We start from the raw sequence: 25,774 nt of genomic DNA, 5'->3' as shown, positions 1-25,774 counted from the left end.
CTCCCACATCCAAAATATATTATCTGTATGAAATGGTGCTTTTGGCCACTTTGTTACAATTGAATTTTCCATTTTCTGTTGAAAAGGCAGAGCAAAGCAAACAAGATTTCTACCTTGGAAGAGGGCTTCTTTGCGGTGAAATACCCTCTTGGAATGGAGGTCTGGTCGTGCAGATTGTTAGCTTGGTTGGTGCACATTCCTAGCACTAATAAAATTTAATTTAAAATAGTAAACTCACTGCCTTCTTTTGACATATATATGGGTATTACATAATTATAGAACAAATGGCTTTTCTGGGGAGGTCATGAAAGCCAGTGATTTAGTACGCACGCTGTTGAAGATGTGCAACACTTTCCACTCCTCATTAAAATCTGACAATCTACACAAATCATCCTGCAGTGCAGGCAGCCGCCCCCTCCCTCTCATGCTGATTATCAGAGCAGCTAGGAAGACACGAGCTTCATCTGTTTGACAGATAAGGGATTCTGTTGGGCAGGCTTCTAATGTGACAGAGGCGGTATCTTGAACCACAGGACTGCACAGTCATTTCAGCCTTTATAAAGCCAAGTCTTGGGACGTTAAAGGCTTCAGGCCTCAAAAGATGTGTGAGGACTATTTACTCATCCCCTGTAATCTATACAGCGATTTTTATTAAGAGTCAAGTAGTGTTTCAAGTCCTTTCGAGGTGCTTTTCCTTTTGTTTCTATTTTCCTGTTTCTGTGGTCCATCCATCCCACGCTTTGTCAGAAAAGACTATCCCACTGTCACTACTATTCCAAACAGTCTTTCCTTCTGAGCACGAGTGCTCATGTTAGAGGACTCTTATGGTATTAACACCAAATAGTCCTGTTGCATCTCTTGCCTGTGATGATCAGAACAATTTAGTAAAAAGTTCTCTGTGGATCTTCCCAAGGAAGGGGTAATTGCTCAAACTTGTTGCTGAGGGTCAAAGCCTTATCTATGACCACCTCTGTCACCTGCCACTGAAGGTCCCGCTGGCCCCTTTCTACCTATGTTCAACTTTTATAGTTCTCAGAGGGGGAGTTGTTATAAATCACCTTGTCTACTGTTCCTGGACATGGATTTTGGTCTTCATTTTTGTTAGAATGAGTCATTCCTCTTTCACAGAGTCACCACAGCTGTTTCTGAACACTTATTTTTCACACAAATTATAGATCTGTCTAAATTCTTTAGAAAGAGTAATTGCAAAAGTCGTGGAATAATCTACTGGGATACAGACTAGCATTGTCCTTTCTGTAGTTATTTTGCTGTCTGATTTTGTATTTATCTATGTCATGCAGTTATGTCAAAGGCATAGCCACCCCCATACTCTAGATATGCTTTCCATAACATCCATGGGAGAATTCCTCTCTCTAATAATTTAGATGTCGTACAGTAGGAGAATGACTTTTGCACATGTGCTGTGTTCCTGGCTATCTTGTGAGCTCTTCAAGGACAAGGACCACTGCTACGTATCTTTGCAGCATCACCATCTTATACCATGTGCTGGGGCAGGCTTGTACTGGCTCATGAGAGTGGATTCTACACATCTTTCCCCAACTCTGTGTCCAGTGATGTTGTGTTGCTTCACTGAAATAGAACATGCTTGGAATATTTACACAACAAAGTTGACCAACACCACAACACATCATTTTTTCCCCAGGAGACAGTTTACCCACATAGCATTGGCATGCTTCTTACATATTTGCTAAGTGGCTGAAGACATGTAGCATTTATCTCAAAATGTTGAGGCAAGCTTTTCTGCACAGGGCTATTTTAAGGAATTACTTCTCCCAGGTGGGAAGGAGGGCATGATCTCTAACTGTGCAGATGGAGAACTGCGGGTGAAGAGAGCTGCAGCAAGCACCAGGTCATAGACCTGCAAAACCACGTCTCACCTGACACTTAGCCAAACTGGAAGGGAGTGGAGACTGCACGGTGCCTTGGTGAGTGCTGTTCTAAAGCAATTCCAAGGGCACCTGAGGAGAGTCCTTCATGCTAAGCATGTATTGGCTTCACATGTGGATCTAGAATGGCGGTTGCTTCTCATGCTCTTGTGTTAGCTGGTAATGATGCACACCCACTCTTCTCCAAACAAGTGTTGGGTTGAGTGAGTCTAAATTAAGATATTAACTACTGCCCATATCAGGATCTTCAAGAAATTCTACCTTTCACGCTTCAAGGAAGTGTTGATTAAAGATATATTAAGGTCACATTAGAAGAAAGATGGAGGCAATTCTGGGGCCCTTGCAATGCTCATGAATTACTCCCCTCTATATAGAACTTAATTCTGTCCTTAATTTCATGGTAAGATAATGTGTGTTCTTCCAGAACTACCACCCAAACTGTGTGAGGTTTCTCAGGAAGAGAAGGGTTGATGAGCTTCCACAAATCTTTACTTCTTACCTGGGATTATCTTGATCACAGAAACATTTCAGGTCAATGTGCTGAACATAAAATTATGATTTGTTGATGTCTCACATTTCAGAGAGACATTTTATTTTGGGGGAGCTATTAGAAACAATGACTCCTAGTAAAGACTTTCTTTGGGCATGTGAAACATAATTTTCCTGGTATCTTTAGGACTAGAAATAAAAATGCAGTCCAGTGAGTGATTCCATACAGCCATCTTGGCAAAAGGAAGTTAAAAGAGATAAAAGGTGAAATTGACAGCCTCAACCATGTTATTAATATTCTACAAATAGAAAAATGTATAAAATTCCAACAGTGGGAACCAAATGCAGAAAAATATGCTTCTCAGATCAAGCTGAAAGAAAACGTTTGAGATGAGGTAGATTAAATGAGTCTGAAGCCCCAGGCTTAATTCCCATAGCCCTGTGGATCAACTCCAAAATGATCAATATATTTTATTCAATCTCATATGCTGTCTGGTCTTGGCTGTGAGATGTGAGATGGGTTAATTGATGAGCTGGTCAGCTGTCTAGCTGTTTCCCCTAATTGTTTTATCAAGAAACTAATATGCTTTCTGGCTGCTGCCGCCATGTTCCTGCTATACGTGTGATGAGCCTTGACAGTGGATTCCAGGCAAATATTTCAGACCAAAGTCCCCCACCCTTTGTAACTGCAAAGCAACTGGCTCTATTACTGTCACTTGCTTGGACATTTCTGAACCTGGACTTTTCAGGGAATGGTGTGATGAATGATGTAGTCTAGATGCTTCTCTTGGGATCTGGCCCACTGGTGCTCCTCAAGGCAAAGCAAATCTCCAGCTTCCTTTTGGTTTTTTAGGATTCAGGGCATGCTCTCTGAATGACTGTGAAGCTCTGAGATTTAGCCATGCAGTCTCCTGGTGGCCACTGGAACCACTCACGGGACCCATGCTTGGATGAGGCCTTGAGAATGGGCTGAGCTCCAACAGGAGTGGGGACTTCACATGCCAGCTCCCCAGGTCCTGGCAGCCCTCCTGTGCCTCCTTTTGGCCCCACAGCCTCACACATGGTTGAGGCCATACAGGGGTCCCGGGAAGACTGCTTCTCTGGTCCACAAATGAGTCGAAATTGGGAGGTGGGGGAGATAAGAGTTTACACATGCATGCATATATATATTTCTATGTAATAAACATCTGGATGGTGCTGGTCCAGTACATGCCCAGTGCCCTCTGCACTTTACGGATAGTAACTCTAATACCTCGTGACAATGCCGTCTTATGATGCAGGTTATCCTGAGACTGTCCTATTTTACAGATGAGGGAAGTGGTGTTCCACGACTGTGCTCTGCATTACTAGACCATGCCCTCCTCACGCAGAGTCCCCGGGCCACACAGGAGGGACGGCCTCCCTGGAGGAACAGGGGTTCTCCTTGTTTGCATTCGTCCTGGTCAGGGGTCCCACAAGGAGGCCGTGAGATGAGGATCCAGGTGAAAGTGTCCCTGAAAAAGGAGGTGGGCTGGGGCACAGGGGTCCACCAGGGATGCCTCTGACTGCCAGGAAGGTGGGTGTGGCCCACGGAGCCCCCGCTCCGGCAGGGGCGCGGGAGACAGAGACGGCACACAGACGGGGCAGGGCGCTGGAGCCCGCATCCCCTGCACTTCCTGTCCGGCTGGGGGCTGGCCCGGAAGCACATGCCGGGACTTCCGGCGGCAGGCTGAGGGTGGCCGGCTGGGGCAGAAGCAGCCGGTCCCAGGGAGGTGGCAGGGCCGGGAGGGGAAGGCGCGCCGAGGGCGTCCACTGCTGTGCTTTGTGCCACTTCGGTGTTACACTGGGCAGGCTTTGCTCGTTCAAAAGATGGCCCCGCCCCACCCCTTTCTTTTTTTGAACAGAGGCTTCATTGTCCCCACCGCTCCCTGTCCATCGCGTGTGGGGGCCGCGGCCAGCGTCCGGGGAGTGTGGCCAGTAGAGTCCCTGCCTCCTGGGTTCTCTGGATGTGCAGTGTGGACTCCTGTGGTTCGGGGGCTCAGGGGTCCAGAGCTGGAAGGGGGTCCCCAGCAGGTGGGCAGGCTTGGTGATGTCAGAAGAGCTACAGACCCCTCCTCGCTCTAAAGAGCCCACAGGAAGAGGGAGCTGGTGGCAATCCTCTGACGGGTGATCTCCTGCTGAGTAACCCCGGGGACCTCAGTCCCCACAGGGCACCGCTCACTGTGTGTTGGAGCGTTTGGATCCCCCCCCACCTCCTCACATATTCTTACCCCCACGTTCTCTTCAACTGGCCCAGAGTGAGAGAGGGGAACCCTGAGTCTCCTGGGTGCCCATCACGTGTCTTCCTAGGACTCCTTCCAGTTTCTTTCAACTTTTGTCCTCTTACCTGGTTTCTCAAGGCAACAAGAACAGAGGAATGAAAAGCCTTTTAAAAAAGAGCAAGCAGAGGGCACTCATAAACAGGATGAAAGAGGCACAGAAAGGGGGGGATGTTTCTTTTGAAAGCAGTTATGCAAGTACCATTACAGAGCTAAGACTTTTAAAAATAGACCAGATCAAACATGCATTTGTTTTCTAAAGAGTCAGGGCCTTCAGTGAGATAAAGGCGGCTGTCTCCCGTACAGAGTACCTCCCACTGCCCTGTGCCTCTTGCCTGCACATGAGGGGCTCAGTTTACCGACAGGAACTGTAGCTTTAAATCTGCCAAAGAGATCAAGGATCATTTTCCTATGTAAATAAAATGACGGTGATGAATTATTCAGGAGCTGGGCCCAGTCATTTGCATGCATTCATCATGTACACAGATGTATAATACAGTATGTCTCTCTCAAGATGTTTTCTAATATTTATGAAAACAATTCATAAAATTAAATCCCATTACTTCTAGATTAGTGCTTGACATTCGTCAGACTAATGACTCTTGTTGCTAGAGTGGGTACCCAGAGTCTCAATAACCAGTTAATGGCTTCTTCTTCTGATGACTGCTCAGCAGAATTATCCCTACTTTTCTTTACAGAGATGACTTTGTTCCTATAAAAATATATTTTTATCTAGCGTGTAACTCAAACTTCCCATTTCTGGTGGAAACTGATTCTTTGTTCAGTTTCATATTTAAAAACAATCATGTCAGATGAAGTTTCCTGGAAGACGTTGATAGACGTAATTATGGCCCTTTATCAACTATTGGATTTTTCTGCTTCCCCAGATCACGGTTGGCTTTGAATGTACAATGTCATCAGTGCTGATCTGATTACCTGGCTCAGTGGAGGAGAAGCCTGTGCTTTGATGAGTACATCAGTGTGTCATCATGAGTTCTCCTTGGCTGGTGTCACATCACCTACTCGAGATGATTTCTGAGGAGCCTTTTTCACTTGCATCTTTTAATTCCTTATGCTCACCCTCGATCAGATAGATGTTCCATATTGTTAAGAGGCTCAGATGCCTCTGATGTGATGTGTATTGAATACTGTAGGAGAAGCAGCACTCAAGGTACAGACTGCAGAGTTGAGGGTACCTTCAGGTCTAAAAATATGTGGTCTTAAGGTCAGCAACTCTGGGAATTTGTTTTAATGGCAAACAAATGTATCAGGGTCAGACTGTGTTTCTGCCAGACTAGGTGATGCTAAAGGGATGGTCTCCATCCAAGAATCTCTGTCTCCGAAGTACCCTGGTGTCTCAAATGTCATCAGCAGAGATCAGTTTCTTTAGTCCTGCAGAGTAGGACTGAGTCCAAAGGGCCACTGCCCACCAAGAGGGGGCGAGAGGAGGAAGCAGAACGTGCCGGGGACACAGGTCAGTGGAATAGGAGGAAGAAAGGGTCCCAGCACAGAGGCCATGGCAGGGCTGGGGCCATGTATGTAACAGAGATGGTCATCAACGTCCAGAGAGATGAAGAGAAGTAGCACAGGGCCACACAGCACCGCAAACAGAGCTTCAAGGGACCAAAGTGGGGCCCCTCAGTAGGGGAAGATGGCCTCCACGGGACAGCTAAAGCGAAGCTCAGTGCTTTATAACAGGGCAGGGAACCAGAAGAGCTGAGTGGGCATAGGCAAACAGGAAGGGGGTGGGGTGGGGCTGAGCACAGTGTCACCCGTTGGGCTTTCGGGGAAGATGATTCCAAGAGAGTCACTGTGCAGGACACTTATTGGGAGGGCCCTTAGTAGACCCCATGGGCCCCATCCGAGTTAACTTTTGGGCACAGAGGGCTGGGCCTTTATACTCCATCCTCAGTTGCTCACTGGTGTGGCCACTGCTAAGGACACGACCAGGTCACAGAGGCTGAGGCAGGCCCTGGGGGTTTGGAGCCCTGCAGGTTGTCTACTGACCACACTCCAAGCCAGGCTGGGGACCCACCAGGGCAGCACACACACACATGTATTTCCAGGGTGCTCTGTTGGGATCATGGTCTACACGGAGCACAAATGCTGTTCTGACACAGGCACTGTTTATCAACAGATTCTGGGAAAGGCCAAGAATGTAGGCCTCTTGGCATGTTGTTTTTGCCCTAAAGGGAGAAGTCTTTGAAAGGCCAGAAACAGACCCTTGTGCACAATCAGGGCTGGAAGGATATAGCAGCTGGACTGGCCACCTCTGTCTCGAATCTTCGCTCTCAGCAGAGCCGTTTCTGGGCTTTGGCCCATCCCTGTGGAGGCCGATGGCTGGGGTCCCAGGGACCCATCAGTCTGCCCCTGAGGCCCCTCTCCCTGCTCCTGAAATGCAGCCAGACACCCTGGCCGCCGCCTCTTCTCATGCTGCAGAGCGTGTTCATCATGTCTCCAATGGGATAAAGGCCCTGATGAAATATTTATTGAATTTTAAGTGCTGCACATCTCTTATAAAGTAGTACACTTCTCATTATGTTTCCACTTGTATTTTTGTGTTTCTAGAGACTGGCAATTGTTAACGATCTCAGGACTTTTTGCTTGGTATATCCTCTCCCTCCAGGCTTCTTCATTATAACTTCTTCTATTAATCAGGTTTTGAAGAAGCATTAACAAAATTCACCTATTTGGGAAAAAAATGAACTTTTGAGACAAATAGATACATTAGCCTGGAGGGTGTTCGGAGGCCGTGATCTCTCTTGCTTCCTCCCCTTTCCTTTCTGGGCGAGTTGAATCCGATTCTGGGACCAGGTTCAAGTCTCACCTGTGCTCGCAAAGTCCCGTGTGCTTCTCTATCTACCCTCCGTGTTGCGAGGTCAGCCGCCCTCCCTTCGGTGGTCTCCCCTGCAGCGTGGGGGTGTGTCTGGAGCTGCGCTTCCTGGGGCCCCCTGCCCCAAGTGGTGCCGGTGAGCGCCGCTCACCTGGGGCTCAGGGTGGCCAGGCGGGTCTGCCAGGGTTCCGCCACAGTGCCAAGCAGATGCGCACACAGCCCGCAGCAGGCGGGGGCAGACGGGAGGTCCCGGGAGTTTTCTGGGGTGCTCCATGAGGCGCCCACTTGCTCTGTCGAAGGCCGTGCCTGGCTACTCGGGGCCCTGGACAGTGGTGTTCAGGTGCGCTCTGCCGGGGGCTTCCTGCCGTTTGGTCCTCCGGCCGGGCAAGCCTCTCTGTACTTGGAACACTTCATGGGATGTGATCCTGCTTCCCTGATCCGACCGCAGCGGCGAGTGCTCATATAGGCAGCGAGAAGCGTGGTTCAAACGAACCAGGACACTCCCAGGGTGGCCCAGGGCCTGGAGGAGGAGGCAGAGGGACTGGGGGGAGCTGGAGAAGGAAGCCAAGCAGTATCCCTGAGGAGCATGGCGCAGAGCATCCTCTGGGCCCCACTGGCCATCTGGCTTGAGGCAGGATCAAAGTCACAGGTCGGTCCAGCCTGCCCCACCCCCACGCCCGTACCCTGCCCCCTGCTCCCTGCCCCCAGGGGCAGCCCAGGCCTTCCCTGGGCTTTACAGGGGATGAGGTGGAGCTAATCGGTGGTGGACACAGCCAGGGCTGCACGTCCTCGTCTGAGAGGGCGGGAGTCACTTCTCCCTTCAGTCTGATCGAGGGAAGCATTAGTAATCTGCTACAGAGGTTGCAAAATATCAGTCAGTTTTGTTTTGTCTCGTTCATAGCAGTGTTAAAAAATCACACTTTTCCCCAAGATAGAGAAAATACAAACAGAAAGCAGCACTTGGCACTCACCCCAGTTGCCATCTGCCCACCTAGCGCCCCTTGCCTGCCTGCATGAACCACCTTATTAATTGGGACACTTTCACAACTTGCTTATCTGCTTCCAGTTGCTTGCTGTTTGGGTCATGCTTGCTTGTGGCTTCCTTCCTGGTAACTATGAACCTTTGATATCAAAACAAAAGACTCTGTTCCTTTTTTCCTCCTCAGCGTCAACGCTACTGTTGTGGGGATGGTTAATTACCGCACGGAGACACCGGGATGTTTGGCATCCACCACCTCACCGTGTCCTGTGATTCTTCTCACACCAAGGCACAGAAAAGTGGCAACTTGCTAAGTGTGTGGTGTTCACGAAAGGCAGAGCTGAGGCGGACGGTGATGCTCTGGCTCTGAGCCCTGAGTGGGAGCTACTGGTGCTGCCTCAGCCATTCTGCGAGGCAGTCCTCAAGTCTGTCCCCAGCTCTGTCCCCTCTCTCCCTCTGTCCTTCTGTCCTTACCTCTCCCTCTTTCCCCTCCTTTTTCCCCTGGTCTCCTGGGAAGGTGGGGGCTGCCCCAGAGGCAGACATCAGTAGTCTGTGCAGGTGAGGAGCCCTTGACTTCCAGATCGGGACGTGTCTCCTCGAGCTCCTTGTTCTGTCCGACCACTGGGTAGTTCAGTCATTTGAAGAAGGCAGCTTCTTTCCTTGAAGAGCTAGGCTGTTTCCTGAGTCTTGGGCAACCCAGGGCATTGGGGAAACTGTCCCCTCTTAAATCACACCCCCATACCTCGTGGTATGGTCCCGGTCCTGGTCAGCATGGCCCTACAGCTTTGGGGCCAGGCTTGGGCAGGGAAGTGGGCATCTGTCACCTGGTGGCCCCTTTCCAGGGCCTCTAGGGACCCAGTTTCCCTTTTAGCCCTGACTCTCCCCCACCTGAGGCATGGGTATCCTCAAGTTAGAAACATCTCTACCCCCTCCTCTCTCATCCCTAGAAGCACTGCGGGTACTTCCTTCAGGGAAACTTGGATCTCTCTTGCTCCAAGCCCTCCCATGCATTGACCTTCTCAGCCCAGCTGGATCCATCATTCTCCCCAGTGAGCCTAAATTTAGATATGGCCATAAATACTGCAGTAGGGTGAGTAGGCTGGGGTGGGTATGGTTGGGGGGGGTGGGTTTGGGAATAACTGCAGACAAGTCCTGTGTTGTAGGCTCTGTTCTGTCCCCTTAGCACGAATTCATGCATTCTTTCTGGAAACACTATGGAGCCTTATATATCATGGAGGGTAGGCAAGCCACGGAACAAATAGCCTCCCAAGTATGGAGTGGCTCAAGCTCCTTGGAAGTTGGCTTCTGACTCAGCTAGCCGGACAAGCTGGCTGGCTGGGCAGTGCTGGGCCGTGCTTAGCTCAGGGACCAGGCTGACAAGGCCCTGGCTCCTGCAACACACACAGTTTCCAAGGTTGCCATGGTGATCCTCTTCTCTCTAGCCAGCCAGGGAAGGGAACAGAGGGTGGCAGAGAGCCACTAAGGGTTTTGGGAAGGGAGGCCTTCTACTCACGGTGCATTGGCTGGAGTACTGAGCTAGAACAGGAACAGTGAGGTGTGTTGTGTCATCTCGGGTGGCCTCTTCTGGGGCTCTTCAGGGCATGTGAACAGGACAGAGCCAGAAAAGACAGAGCCTCCAGGGGTGAGGAGATTCTCCTGAGGGCAGACAGTGAATAAAGTGTTAATATCCTCAATCAACAAGAAGCAGAAGTGAGATCTGAACTTGACTCCACTCTTGGAGCAGTTTGGAAGAGCAGAGTCCTTGAGGAACATTGGGCTGGTCTCTCTGGGCTGGCTTAGTTCTTGTGTTACAGGCAGCCACCAGGCAGAGCAGAGGAAGCAGGGCCAGCAGGGGTGTGGCTGGGGTGGGGGCTGGGGACAGTCAGGGCAAGATGCCCACCCCTTCCGTCTCTTTTCCTCTGGAACCCCTATGCCTAAGGAGAGGCGGGCAGGGTCATGCCCGGCAGCCTCCTTTCTTAAGTGTACACGGGAGGACTGGACACTGTGCCCAGGGCCTCCTGGGCCAATGCAGGCAGCAGAATCTGGCAATGGGGGATCCAGAGAAGCAGGAAGGAGGAAAGAGCCTCAGCTTTGAGTCGGACAGGGTGAGGGCACACCCATTTTGCCTCCTACTCTCTGAAGGCTTGGGCAGGTGACGGAGGCTATCCAAGCCATGTTTCCTTAATTGTCTTATGGACATAATGACAGGAGCTACTCCTGAGACAACTGAGGACTAAGCCAGATTCCACACATAAGGGAGCTGGAAATGGTAGCATTCCTTGTGCGGTTATTCTCCATTGCAGCATAAATAGAATGCAAGGAACCCCTGAGGATGAGGATGGGATGGGGAGGGGTTGGGATGGCAGCCTGTGCATCTCTGTACCTTCCTCTACAACCAGGCATGAGCCTCTTCTGTCAGTAATAGCCTCAGTATCTTCTGTTGTTTTTACTGAGGTTAATCGCAGGCTCTATCCACAAGGTGAAGTGATTGCATCAGCAGGGATGCCCTCTAACGGTATAATCGACCCTATTTGTAGCCAGCATGGTAATGTTGAAAAGCACCAGGAGTTTGTGCCTTAGTGTTGTGGAAAAGACATTAAGTGTGCCCTAAGACACAGTTTCCTCTCAGGTAGCACCTGACTTGCCATCAGGGTTGGACCAATTAGAAGATGCAGCACCCATACCTGCATTTGTTCACAACAGCGTCTCATCTACCCCAGAGCAGTTATAATCTGAGCTCTGCTTGGATGTTTCTGTTTTACTTCCCAAGGAACCCATCCACCTGTGACCACAAAGAAACAGAAAGAGACAATGATTTCAACGTTCCTGCAAATCTAGAAGGGGCACCCAGAAAGTGTGGAAGTTCCCCATACCTGCTCCTTCTTTCTGGTTCCTGGGGTCCAGGCTGGAGGGAGATCTCCCTCCAGAAGGTAACAGGAGCAGCATTTAAAAAATGTATTTTTTTATATGTAAGACTGAATTATTTTAGTATAGTTTTAGATTTACAGAGTAATTGAGCAGGTAGTACACACAGTTCCATGGACTGTCCCCACTTCCGCACATAGTGTCCTCTATTATCAATATCTCGTATTTGTGTGGCCCGTTTGTTGCAGTTGATAACCAATATTGATGCCCTATTATTCACTATGGTGCAGAGTTTACATTAAGAATCACTCTGCTGTCTGTGCAGGCCTTGAATTCAACTAATGTGCAATGTCCTATATACCCACCATTACAGTTTCAAACAGAACAGCTTTACCTTCCCCAAAGTCCCCTATGTCGACGAGTGCTGCTCTGAGCTGGAGCCCTGGTGAGGGGCCAGCTGTGCAAGTCCACGCTGACCACGCATGGACATGCTCCCCCAGAAAGCTGGTTGCCTGTGCCCCGGGAGAAAGGAAGGAGTCAGCATTACTGCATTGCATCTCGGTGACTTGGCCTGGACACCTCCTCTTCAGAGTTAATTCTGACCGATGCCCCTCCCTCCTCCCTCTCTGTACAACGTTTTCCACAAAGTGTCCCTGTGGGCAGCCTGGACTGTGCTTGCGGCAGGCATTGAACGTGCCCCACCATCAGGGCTTCTGACCTGGCCCTTGGCCGCCTCTGGTCATCTCTGGGCAGCCACCCACACTTCATGCCCTGGACCCTCAGAATCTCTTTGTTTGGTCCTCTGCTTCCCCTCTAAGCCCTCGGGCCTGGGGCCTGCTTTTCCTCCTAAAACCACCCCTTGCTGACCCAGACCTAATGTCCAAGGAGCCTCCACACGTTCAGAAATGTGTGCTGGGGGAAATAGAGGCAAGCTGGGAAAATGTCCCCGGGGTCCAGGAGCCAGCACATGCTCTCCCCCGTCCCACAGGCGCTGCGGCCCAAAGTCCCTAACCTCCTGGGCAGTGGAGGCAAACCCTGCGGGCCTGGCTGCTGCTGGGAGCCACATGGAGCCAAAGCACTGCTGGGTGACCAGGAGCCCACAGGACCCCTCAGCCTCCCTAAGTGAATGTCCTCCTGCCCCATGGGTGTCAAGTGGGGCCTCATGAACCCCACGGCTGCCCTCCTTGCCCTTGGGGACACAGGCACCATTCCTTGGTCACTGTGGCCGTCAGCTTTCTAGAAACTGACTCTCGAGTAGTCATCACCATGAATGCATCCCTGGGCCGCCTGCCCACCTTAGCGTTTCCTGCTCCTTCCCATGTGGGTGCAGCAGTTTCTAAGGGGCCATTGTTGCCGCTGACTGAGATTTATTTCTAGCAGTTGTACGTGTTTTATTCAACACTGACCCCTGGCCCCTTGTCCATCACAGACACATGTGCTTGTGTGTGTCTGTGTGCCCACAGGACGCACCCCCACATGCGTACAGACACACCGTCCTTGGACTTGCCTTCCCCTTTCCCTAACTCTGCCTGAGGTGTGGGTGTTTGACAGCACCGAGCCACCAGACCCAGCCCAGCATGTGGTCGGCCCCCGGAGGGCAGTGGTGGCAGGTGAACCATTGCTGAGTGCTATCCTCTTAGTGCAGAGCAAGCCGCTGCCCTCAGCTTGCAGCAGCTGACGAGCAACTTGATGTTCTTGAGCAACCAGGTAGGTGTGTGCGGAGGGGCTGGACTAGCTGGGGGCGGGGACACGTTACACTGAAGACGGCAGAGATGCAAGGGTAAGGCTTCAAAGCGGCAACCCCCGTAAGCCCCCGTTACCACCTGACATTCAGTTCACTATCCTTGAGGTGTGGGTTCATAGGGTGTCTCCTGGACAGACGTCCTCGACCACCAGGGAACCAGAGGGAAAGTCAGGCTGTGCATACAGAGGATGCACACACGCACGCTATAACACTGGTGAACCTTAACATTATGCCCAGTGAGAGACCACACACTACATGATTTCATTGATGTGAAATGTCCAGAAAAGGCGTATCTGTAGAGAGCCAGAAGTAGGTTAGTGGTTGCCTAGAGCTGTAAATGTGCATTAGGGCTCTTGCTGGGGAGATGGAGATGTTCTAAAACCGGATCGTGATGATGTTTGCACAACGTGGTAAATTTGCTAAAAATTATTGAAGCGTACGCTTAAAATGCTTGAATTTTATGGTGTGTTATTTATACCTCAATAAAGTTGTTTTAAAAAATTCAGTGCGTGCATAAAATTCCACAGTAGCTACAGAGTGAGATTCCCTGCCTATAAGACATGGAAGAAAATACTCTGGAATTTAGGGAAGTGTAGACAAAGACAATCTGTTGTCTGGTGGGCACTTGACATTAGAGGTGTCTTCTGGCTTTCCACCTGCCTTTCCTCCTAGAAGAGGAGTATTTGGGGAACAGAAATAGGAGCATGAGAAGGATGGATCTTCAGGAAACTCACCTGAGCAATTACTGTGACAGAGCAAGGGGGAGGGGGTCAAGGGTGGGGAGGAGAGAGGAGGAGATGGAGGAGCAGGAGAGAAGGGAAGGGAGATGTGCTTTCTAAGGGAGGTAGGCGAAGATTTTCGTCCTTTTTGGGGTTTTTTTTTTTTTTTTTTGGTGAATCATATACACCATCCCACCAACAAAAATTTCTGATAAAGATCATCCAAAGCAAGACTAAATATAAGAATACCTAAAAAGACATTTATATTGGGATGTGTTGGCAGAGCCCCCTTTCAGGGCTGCTGCTGCCCGTGGAGCATGAGGAAGGCTAGGATGTGTGCGCTCAAGGAAATGTGCCCGGTGAGCAAAGCCAGCCCAGGAGGGAATCTCCCGAGGGCAGCTCGAGAGGCGGACCCGTGACTGTGCCTCGGCTTGAATTTAAGGCCGAAGAGCGTGCCCAGGCATTTCTACTTTCCTTCCTTTGAAATGCAACTGTAGCCCTAGTAACAGACGCACATGTTTTAACTTCTCTAAGTAGGAATTTCCAACTGAATCAAAATAACCCTATAATAGGGCCGACTCCCATCCTGTGCTCAGACAACAGGCAGCACCTGTGACAAAGGAGGACCCTCCCACCCTCCCCCCTTCAGATCGGCATGGATTTCAATCCCGCAGGCACTCGGGAGCGGGCAGCCTTCTGGTCAGGTACGGAAACTCTGACTCTGTCTCTCCTCCCTAAAATGGGGTAATTCCTGCAACTGCCAGATGAGTTGTGAGGATAGAGAGGCTGTCTGGCAGAGTCTTGGTGCACGGACGCATCCAGCTCTGTGTGGTCAGAGCCTCACCAAGAACCCACATGTGGGGGGTGCAGCTTTTGCCTAGAGAGCAGCTCCTTCTCTGGCTCCGAATTGGAGCAGCATCGCCCCGTCTTGGCAATGGGCGCAAATGGAAGCGTTCAGCTTCTCGTGAGTCTGATCATACATGTGTATTTATGTTTTGTGTTTGTTGACATTAGGAATCAGAATAAATATAAGATAGAAACTGATATCAGGTGCAAGCCAATAGAGACCTCTTCTTTTTTTGTTTTACTTTCACTTCCTTTTATGACTTTATCCTGTTGGTGTAGTGAGCTCTGTTCACATCGGTTTTGGCCTCACTCTGGAATCTGGAATTGAACGTGTGTTTCCAGGGACTTTGCAGGGAGCTCGATGAGGAGCTGTACCCCAGCAAGATAACTTCTTGGGCTATTGGCATCGCCCTAATGTGTGGAAAGAAAATCCTTCTTGAAGGTGCAAACAATTACTTAAGCACAAGATACAAATGCAGGGGTATTACTACCTGCTGCTTTGTGAGCACCGATGCAATCGATTGCTGACTGTGATCTGGCACCTGCTGAGCCAGCTCTGAAGACAGGATCACCAACCACTGCCTAATAGCATTTCACACGAAAGACTGCTGAAGGCTTTATTTTTTTTTTTCCAACTAAATCACCATTTGAAGCTAAATATGAGGCTCTAAATAGATACTTGAAAACTTTATTCTCTGGGGTAACTAACTTCACAATGGTGGGTTCTCCTTTTTCTTCCCCCCAATTGATCAGATTCTTTTTTTTTAAAAGATGATACTCACTTTTAAATGATATTCTCTTGACACACAACGGTTTCAGCCACATAATCCAGCGACATTTATGTTGTAGCTTCTAGGAAAAGCCCAACACGCACTCTTCCAGGCAGCAAGGTGTGAGAGAGTTTTTGAAGCCACCGCTATTTGTACGGAGAATTTTATTTTATTTGTTTATTTTTAAAGATTTTATTTATTTGACAGAGAGAGACACAGCGAGAGAGGGAACACAAGCAGGGGGAGTGTGAGAGGGAGAAGCAGACTCCCCGCTGAGCAGGGAGCCCGATGCGGGGCTCGATCCCAGGACCCCGGGATCATGACCTGAGCCAAAGGCAGACGCTTAATGACTGAGCCACCCAGGCGCCCCGTATGGAGAATTTTAAATGCCCATTGCACATGTCAAGGACCTCTGTCCTCAGCCTGCACTGAGGAAGAGTGAGCGTTTGTATTCCAGGGACCTGATCTCTTCCTTCATAGGGCGAAGGGGTTCAGAACATGCCTCCCCAAAATATGACACTGGCATATTTTAAGCTGAAGGCAATTGAAAAATAGCAGACACGGGATGAACGAGGCTGGCTAATCCCCAAGCCTTCTCCTCATCAGCACTGGGGCTTGGACTAAGAGCCTCCACTCTGGCGACGCTGTTCCTTAGCAACTGCAATTCTGGAGGTTGTTTTTTTTTTTTTTTTTTTAACCCCTTTGAACTTCAGATTCTTGTTATATGGAAACAAGGAAATTAGTAGATGCTTTGTGTCAGGATCCAGGAAAGGACTTGGTGAGAAGACACTGGGTAGTTTCTTTCCCAGAGCAAGGACATGGGTTGCCACCCCATCACACACAGGAGGAATCACCTCCATGGGTAACAACAGGCCGGGGAGACGGAGTCCACAGGATCATGGATCGTCACCCACAATCCCAGCAGCAGATCGTCTTTGGGAAAAATGCAGAGGGCCTCCCTCGGCCAGCAGGCAGCCTGGGGAAGCCTGGGCTCCCTGGGCCTGGGCCCGTCCTTACTCTTTGGCAATCCCTGTGGAAAAGCTGTCTGGGGGGGGCTTCTCCAGAGAGGAGTGAAGCTGGTCTCAGCCTTGGTGGCTCTGCCATGGAAAGCTGGGGCCCAGGAGATCCAATCCTGCTGCTCCTGGGGTTGCTGAGGGGGTCCTCCTCCTTGCTGGGGGCAGGTGCAGTGGGGTGGGTGGTGTCCCAGGGGGCGGTGTGCTGATAGCTCAGGTGCTGATGCTTCAGGCCGCCCGCACCTCTGCTTGCATTCACAGCTCACCCGTTGAGGATGGCTCCGCGCAAAACAGAAGCGGTTGTGACCTCGTGGGAAGTGATCAGGGCCTTCTTGTATCCCAGCGAATGCAGCGCTGCCTACAGCCTGGGCCAAGAGAATGACCACAGGCCCCCAGGTGAGTGCTGTACATTTATAACTTTTATGGTGATTTGCTAAGGGGCTTATGACTTCCTGGACAATTTGTCTTTCAGAATAATGAAAATATGTGAAATGAAGTCTCTTCCACAGCACAGCAATTAACATCATTGCTACTTAAAATAGCGGAGGTGATATAGTCCAAGGGTCAAGCTCAGAGAAAGGAGGTAAATTGGAACCAGAGTGTTGTGCCATCGTTCATGGGCTGACGATGTGTGTCCCTGATGGGAAAGGTGCAGCGCGTGGTCATGGTACACCTGATTGCTTTCCCCACAGCAAACTCTCCCGGAGAGCAAGGTGGGCCCAAAAGGAACACAGCAGAGTCTGTCGGGCTCCAAGGGCCAGCCCATGCCTCCATCACCCTGAGCACCTTCCACAACCATGCTCCATACCCATGCCATGAGAACCCTTACTCTCATCCTAGAATGGTGTTCCTGGCTGCCATGTCTTCCAAGTGGCCACTCCAAGGGCGGCTGGAACCTAATCCCATGTATTGGCTTTTTCTCACTCTCCTCTGATGCTCTCAACCTGATCTTTCTCAGCTCAGCCTCCAGCGTGGGGAGGTCTGTCCGATTCCTTGGCCTGAGGCACCAGGTGGGCATGCCCACATTTCAGGTGACGTGGCCCCTGCAGCCCATCAGACAGGCCCAGCTGACAGACGTAGGTGGAGCAGATGTTCCTGCGTGAGCAGTGTCCTGGGAGAACTATCCTGGGGTAACTGGCCCCCCAGTGGATTCAGGCTGTGGCAGGTGCAATCGACTCCACACTCAGCCTACACCTCCTGAGCACTCTGCCCTAAGAAAGGCTCTCCCTGGGGTTCTGTGTCTGAGTCTGGAGTGATCCCCAGAGTCACTAAGAGCCCCGGACCGTCTTGGGTCTATTGACAAAGGATTCAAATGACCTACATTTGAGCCCAAGCTGGACACTGACCTGGGGAGCCTCGAAGTGAGGAGGGATGCTTCCCACTTGTGGTCCCGTGAGATTAAACAGATGGAGCCCCTTGTGGGAATATTGCCTTTCATGATTGGAGCGATCTCTCTTGAATGTCTGCTTTTGGCCGGGATGCTTGTAGACCCTGGGATGGAGCGGGAGTGGGCAGCGTCTCTGCTTGCATGGGGCTGATGTGGGGGGCCCGGTCAGGGTCACAGCTGCTCAGGCCAGGGGTGTGGAACACTGGCCATTTTATGGCCCAATTTGAAAATAATCCCCAAGCTGTGTTTCTGCTTTAAAACCGTTGTAATTTATGCTCTAAATCTGATTTTATCCAAATCTATATCCTTAGAGGCGCGTCCCTCGCCTGAAAGGGAGAAGCAGGATGATTAAGAAATAAGACTGATCTTTTTCCCTTAAAAATGCCTCTACAAATACTTCCTGATGACTCAAGGCACAGGACTGTAGCTCCTAAGTTTTTGTAGGTAACGTGCTCCTCCTTAAAAATAAATTGAATTATAGCTAGCACTCCAGCTTACCAAAACAAATAGACCGCAAAGTTGAACTGCAGTCAGTCATTTGCAAATGAATACTATATTGGAGAGAACCCATCCGTCTCCACTTCCCTGAGACTCGCTGATAAACCATAAATCCATTAAGAGAGTCTTTCCTCTGCCATTTACAGCCGCGGATCTGCAGTGTTGGGGGGATAGCGTTCCCGAGGACATGATCCATGTGGGGTGTATCAGCAGCGGACAGCCGTCTTCAAGTTCCATTTTAATTTCCTTATGATCTCGGTAATATTTATTGTACAAACAAACAGAAACCTGTGCATATTTATGGGAAGTGACGGAGCTTTTCCTATGAGCGGCTGCATAAATCCGTGCCTGCCGAGCGGCAGGAGACAGGCTAAGTCTGGCTAGGCAGGGATCTTAGACATAATTTTCAATTAAAATGGAGTTGAGCAGAGCAGGATTACAATCATTGCTCATTTTTACACCAACTCCTGAGGCAGATAGGGGACTTAAGTTCCCATTCAAGGTCTCATCAGGCTCTTTGCTCAAAGACTCGCAGGCGCGTCCCTTTGGGGAATTTAAGGGAAGCGCATCTTTCCAGGAGCCCTTTGTTTCCAGCGACTGTTGAACACAGAAGGTGGCGTCACCAGAAGAGCTTGTGCAGTTCTCCTGCCGGGATGACGGCCCAGGTCCGCCCCACGTGGCCGTGTGGCCGCTCTTCTGCAAAGCAAGTAAGAGTCGCGGGATGGGGCCTGAGCGGAGGCTTCCCTCTGAAACTGTGCGTGAAATGAAGATGACTGGCATCTTCCATTGGGTTCGTGATCCCTGATCTCACTAATGCAAGGACAACAATTCTTCAGTCTTTCCCCGGTTTCTCTCGTGCAGCAGTGCCCAGTTGTGAAGGCAGTTTCCTGGGAGGTTTCGCTTCAGGAACGTAAGGGCACGCTCGGAGTGGGGCCCCCGTGAATATGCCTCTAGTCTCCATGGCGAGGCCTGGTAGTTAGGGTCACTCACATGGGCCTGGGTTCGGATCCCCGTTCGGCCCCCTGCAGCAGTGGTACCACTGTGGAAAAGGAGAGCAAAAGCTCTAAGACCCAATTTCTCAACGGAAAGAGGAGGTCATGTCCACCCCCACCGGTTTCTGGGATCTGGGAGGATGAAATGGCTGTCCCCAAAGTGGCTCACAAGTGGTCTAAGTGGTGGCGTTCCCTCCATCTGTGTCTCCTGTCTGTCTCCGGGCTTCAGGGACCTTTGTTTCCGACGCAGGCAGAAAGAGGGCCTGGACCCGCACTGCGGGCCAGAGCAGGTACCCTGTGGGGGTTCGGGAGTCCCAGGTGTGCAAAGGTGTGTGTGTGGTGGGGGGAGGCCTGTGTCAGGGAGGGGCCGGGGATGAGGGCCTGGCAAGCGCACTAGGCCAGACCCTGACCCAATGTGTGTCCCCCCAAATCCACACATTGAGACATAACCCCCAAGGTGAATGTGTCAGGAAGTGGGGCCTTTGGGAGGGGATTACGTGAAGAGGGTGGTGGTCCGGGATGGGGATCAGCACCCCAAGAAAAGAGACCTGGAGGGCTCTCTTGGCCTTGCCGCCTGGGAGGGCACAGGAAGGGATGGCCAGGCAAAGGGTTCTTACCAGACACCGAGTCTCCCGGGGCCTTGCTCTTGGGCTTCCAGCCTCCATAATGGTGAGAAATCCACATGTGTTGTTTGTGCTCATCTAGTCCCTGCTGGTTTTCTCACAACAGCCTGAGGCACCGAGGTAGCCAGGGGTTTTCTTAACCCCTCTGAGCCTCCCGGGCGGACGCAGTCCCCGGGGGGATGCAGGCTCTGCTGGCCTGTGGCACCTGGGATACGGTCTTTCTGTTCTCCCCCCTGGCATCCCTGTGACCCTACAGTCTAAAAGCTGGGAGGTTGGGAGGGTCCTGAAGGAGAGGTCTGAGTGGCCTTTGAAGGGCACACAGTAGGCACTTAATAAAGATCCTCCACGGGCCTCTAAGTGCTATTGGTGGCCAGACCTTAGGATGCATTCACTGGCGTGAGCTGACGTCCTACAACCAGGACGAAGCCAAGGTGCACAGAAGGGGTGCCTTTGAGGAAGCAGAGCAGATGGGGCCTCAGAAGGACCCAGAAGTTTGCTGCAAACAAGGCAGGTGTGGACAGCAGGAGGACAGCAGTCCTGTGATCCGCAGGGGCTGTCTGCAGAGAGAGCGGCCTTCTGGGACCAGGACAGCTCTGGGTCGGCTTGCTCAACTTGGGCAGTCAGACACCTCCTAGCACGCTGCAGAGCCATGGGCTACAGGAAACACAGAAATAGTTCCTGCCCTGGGATTCTAATCAACAGGAGAGGGGTCAGGCTCCCCGGACAGCCAGGCATCCTGTGCACAGTACTTTACAGGAATCAGTGGTCAGTTCTTACAGGGGCTCCATGAAATGCATTCACTCCCATTCTGCAGGGAGAACGTTGGCATATGCACCCACTGGAAGACTATAGGGCCATTCTTAGGATTCTAAAGGTTATCCAAAGTCAGACCCCAGGGGCAAAGGGGAAGAGGGGTGTCTGCAGTGCCCTGAGCTATTGGCAGAGCCAGGATGAGGAGGTGTTGGGGGGCAGAGAGCCCATTTTCACGAGTGAAGGAGGGTTTATGTGATAACAAACTGCACACTAATAGGAATGGCTTCTGGGATGAAGTGAGGACCAGAGTCCTGCTTCAGCCATGGGCACAGGGTTGGGACAGTGGGCTCGCATGATCAGGGTGTGGCCTCGGATGGGTAGCCCAAGCTGGGGGCCTGTTTGCATTCGCTTATTGTCACAGAGAGTTCCCCTTTACTCTCCACAAGCTCTTCTCCCAGAGGTGCCCTGAGTTGGCCTGTGAACTCCTCCATTACAGCTGCCCTGGGGAAAACCGAAGAAATTTAAAAAGCAGCAGACCTAGGATACTTCCCCAAAGCTCTCCTTGACTCAGTGTCTTCGGTGTGAGTAGTGCAGCTGGTACCAAGAATGCCTTGGGTCGCTAGTGTCCTGCCAGGCCCTCGGCCATTAAGACACTCCTGTGAGGCTCATGCTGATCCACGTGATAGGGAATTGTCCCTGGAGCCTGTTCACTTGGGCTCGGGCGGTAGCGGAAGACGGCAGGGAGCTGATACTTTCCTAGAAGCATGGAAATGGCCCTCAGGACAGCTGTCCCATCTGCTCGAAGGGAGAGAGACTCCCTAGCTGACCACAGGAGCAATTGGGGCATGAGCATCCCTGCTCAGAAGGTCTTCCTGGGCCACCCATTCTGGAACAGGGTGAGCAAGAGGCCCATGCTTCTCATTCCCTCCCCCCAAAGATCATCTTGGGTTCTTAGAAATGCAGGGCTGGGAATGATGTCCTCTGGGTCATCCCAGATAGAGTAGGTGACCTGCCTGAGCCCACAGAGGCTTCATCTCAGGGCTTGGAGTAGAGCCTACTTGCCTCCTAATCCTACAACCTTGCCACGTTCCCAACATGTTTTTCTAGGGATGTTTTACTGTTGAGGTGACTCACACAGGAGCTGTGCACGTGGGGGAAACACTGCATTGTGTACGGACGCTCGCCATCCGCATCTGAGCATCTCTGGGGAGCAGCATGTCCCCTTGGGCAGCTCCTGTCTCTCCACGGGGGTTCAAGGAGAAGTTGCTCACCTAATACCTCCAGTTCTGCACCCCAGGAATACACCTCAGGACCCACTTCCTGGGCCTGAGCCCCATCTGTCAACACTGGTCCCTGAACTGTGTTCAGGGCTCCCGGTGGAAAGCCTGGAGGAAGTCAGAAGCCTTTGCACAGTGCAAGACTGTTGAGCTGAGGGAAAAGCATAAGAATTACTCAACTCTGAAAACATCACAATGAGACTGGGGAGATTCACTGCATCCTAGAAAACTGAATTAAAAAATATCAAATTTTAACTATAGAAAAGGAAAAAAACTCATTGTTGAATAAATGATACAAGGCAGTACTCTTAATACACAGCACACCTAATTCAACACCCCATGAGCTCTCTGGGAACGAAGGAGGGGCAGCGTTGCACATGCCAAGTGCACGCACACCACAACCTTATTTAAACAGCATTCATCTGGAGGAACAAAGTTGCTGTATTCAGAGGTAATTAATTTAGTAACTAGGAACAGAAACCACAAGCTCCTAGCAATCAAGGGTGTCTGTGCCTTAGGAGAAAATTTTGTGTTCTTATAGAAATGTGTCAAGGAAAAATGGGAAGATATGAGGGCAATTTCCTTTACAGTTATAACTAGAAAATATCTTTAAACTCTTGCAATCATATATATACCCTGAGCATAATGCTCTTTCTGCATGACTGCCTTATCTTGACTTTCTATGATAGGAAAAAGAAAAACTGGTTACAAGGGAATTTCTGTTGATTTGTCTTTTTGAAACTACTGACTGTCATCTTTACTGCACTGAACCTAATGCGTCCCTGTGGGGCAGGAGAGAGACTTATAAGGAAAGGGCGGGTGAGGGTGATGACCGGAAAGAGAGTGCCATCCATTTAGGATGGAAGAGCCTGTCAGCGCTCCCATTAGCTTGCCTGTTTCCCCACACTTAGTACCTGGTATAATACATTTGTCTTGGGCAGGCCTTGCAGTCCCTTTCTCAGAGCATGGGCTCCTGGGCAAAATCCGGTGAGCGAGCCATTCTCACGGCTGTCTTGTGGCCTTGACACATCCATCCAGTGAGACGGTGACATGCATCCTTGTTTTCAGGTGATGGTGAGCCTCACACAGTCAACTTGCAGACAGCAGCACCGGACACACAGTCAGGGCAGTGGACCGCGTGAGGAAGCTTCTGTCAGCCTCAGCCTGGTCTGCCCACCTGGGCAATGGGCGTATTTGCTTCCCTGGCAAACACGTGCAACCTTGACAAAGCACTGAGGAGGAGAGATGGAACTGCGCACGCCCTCCGCACTTGGGTTGAGTTCCTCGGATACCATCCTCTTGTTTGACAACAGGCTTTTAATGAAATAAAGTATACAATGCTTTGCAAGTTGGATTAAAATATTGAGCTTCCATTGCTGTCTGCAAGGCATTATTTGATTAGCGTGATAAAACACAGTACTACTTTAGAGCTGTCAACACACATATTTCTGGGGAAGTAATTACACGGTACCCAAGGATGTAGCTTAGCGCTTAACGCAACTGTTTTTCTAGGTCACGATGAAGACTGTAACATCGATTTGCTGCTCTCCCCATTCATGATGCCAAACAGCATTAAAAAAGAAGTTTGAAAAGTGTTTTAAAAGCATGAATTTTTAAAGAGAGAATAGTACTTTTCAGATGAAAATATAATTGGCCTCTGTTTGACCAGTATAGTATGACACCTAGTAGCTGTGCTTAAAACCATTTGGAGAAAAATTGAAGTGATCTTCCCATGATATGCTTTGTTCCATTAATTTTTTTTTTTTTTTTTTTTTTTTTTTTTGGTGTTTAGACCATTTAGCCAATCTCGAATTTCCCTGCTCCAGGGAGGAAAGAAAATCAAAGTTATGCCCGATTATCTGATGCCACCACTTTTTTTCTCAAGTGATGTCTGTGAAAACAGTCTGGGTTGTAGGGTAGGCAAAATCTAGACCCCCACTTTGCTTTGCCACTGACTAGCTCTGTGTATATGGACAAATTACGCCTCTTTCCATGGTTCAGTTTTCCAACGTGTCAAGTTGCAATATTGTGGCATCACTTTGTGAGATGGCTGTGAGACTTGAGTGAATACATGTGAAACACTTAGCACAGGAACAACACTCTAAAGAAGCATGAGGAATTACTGACAGCATTATGAACTTTTTCAGCCGGTCTGATTGAGCATCTGCTGTGCTGGGCACTGTTGTAGGTGTTAGGGATGCTGTATCCAAGAAGACCACATGGTAGCTGCCCTTGAAGATCTTATGTTCCTCTAAAGATAGGGGAGAAAACAGGAAAAATAAGTAAGGTATTTCTGATGGGAACAAAACTCTAAGGAGAAGGAGAGAGGTGGATGTGGAGGATATTGATGGGCAATGGGTACCCACGGATGAGCAGTCAAGGAAACCTCATAAAGAGGGGACTTTTAAACCAAGACATGAATGATGAGATGGGGCAATGTGACTGAAGGACATTTTGAATAGGAACCCTCAGACCCGAAGGAATTGGGGGTGGGAATGAGTTTGACTTGTTTTGGGAAAGGAGAGAAGGCTTGTGGTGGGGAGATGGAGTTCATTCCAAATGTGATGGGAAGACATTGTGGGGTTTGAATGCATGATTTTGTGCTCAGATTTTTTTAAACTTGGTGTTGCTGCTGTATGAAAGGAGAGGACAAGAGAAGGCAAGCTGAGAGACCAGGGAGGAAGGTGGCACGCCTGGTGGTAGAAGAGAGGACAGAGATTCAGGATTTACTGCGGGCCGGGCAGAACCCGCATGCGCCGCTGATGGGCTTAGACATGGAGCTGAGGGAACCCAGTATGACCCCTGGCTTGGAGTTTAAGCCCTGGGGGGAGGGGTAGCATGCACTGAGACTGGGGGGGCACCTGCTGTTATTGTCTCTTTTCACTTCCTCTGCTTCATCCAGATACATGTAGCATCAGCAGAGTGACGACGGCCAAAACTTTCTTGTATTACGTTCAGAAGAAATTAGAGGCACTGAGGACCGACAGCATTTTTGGAACTGTGCTGTGAAGGGAGGGAGGGAGACGGGGCAGTAGCTGCAGGAGAGTGGAGAGAAGTTTGCTGTTTAGGACTACAGAAGTAGCCGCCTGTTGCTGTGCCGACTGGAAGACCCAGGGCTGAGGGGAAGTCTGGTCAATGCTGAGAGGAGAGAGGCACTGGGGCGGGCGGGGCCTCCATGCGTCAGAGAACGACCTGGGCTTTGCGACTGGAGGGTAGGTAAGGTACGTGGGCACAGACTCAGATGGAGGGTAGATGTGGTGGTGGGAGGCAGTGGAAATCCAATTCTGATTGTTTCTACTTTCTTGGTGCGATAGGAGGCAAGGTCAGCTGGATGTACATACAACAAAGGAGGTGTTGGATATTTCAGGAGGCAAAATGAGTTTTGAGGGAGGCATAGAGTATGCAGGAGAATAATATGCCATGAAAAAAAAAAAAACCACTGAGGATTTCTGGACAGCATCAGGGTGCTTTTGATGGCAGTGAGCTTGAAGTCGGAGCCGGTTAGTGTGGACCCATGTTTTGGACTGTTACACTCAATGATGCTGGCAGTTGGCATCGAGCAGACAGAGAGCTGAACTTACCCTGGTTGTAATTTAGCCAAATAGTCCAGCAAAGGTAGGAGGGACGAGGGAGCTGGGTGTATGCCTCACAGTGACTGTTAAACTTAACCAAGGGCTTTCCTTTGAATAGGAGGCACAGTGTGGACACTCGGATGGGAGATAGCAATGCCGTGGTAACATCAGTGGGCTGAAGATGGCAGTGAGGCAGGGGATTGTTGGAAC

General features: G+C 50.3%; 1 long non-coding RNA gene across 1 annotated transcript in view; it reads left to right on the top strand.

The window, feature by feature from the left end:
- The window catches only part of LOC114221847 (uncharacterized), a 458,960-nt gene extending 435,638 nt beyond the window's left edge, over positions 1-23,322 (top strand). Inside the window, exons 3-4 of the long non-coding RNA XR_015767110.1 lie at positions 16,724-16,858; positions 23,061-23,322. This is a non-coding gene — a long non-coding RNA (uncharacterized LOC114221847). The remainder of the gene's footprint in view (positions 1-16,723; positions 16,859-23,060) is intronic.
- Positions 23,323-25,774: the final 2,452 nt, after the last annotated feature.

Source organism: Eumetopias jubatus, unplaced genomic scaffold (assembly GCF_037043125.1).
Source record: "Eumetopias jubatus isolate StellerSeaLion01/CBP00866 unplaced genomic scaffold, mEumJub1_p1.0 scaffold_17, whole genome shotgun sequence".
NCBI lineage: Eukaryota > Metazoa > Chordata > Mammalia > Carnivora > Otariidae > Eumetopias > Eumetopias jubatus.
Note: the sequence above shows the minus strand (reverse complement) of the source record. Positions and strands in the feature narration are given on the sequence as shown.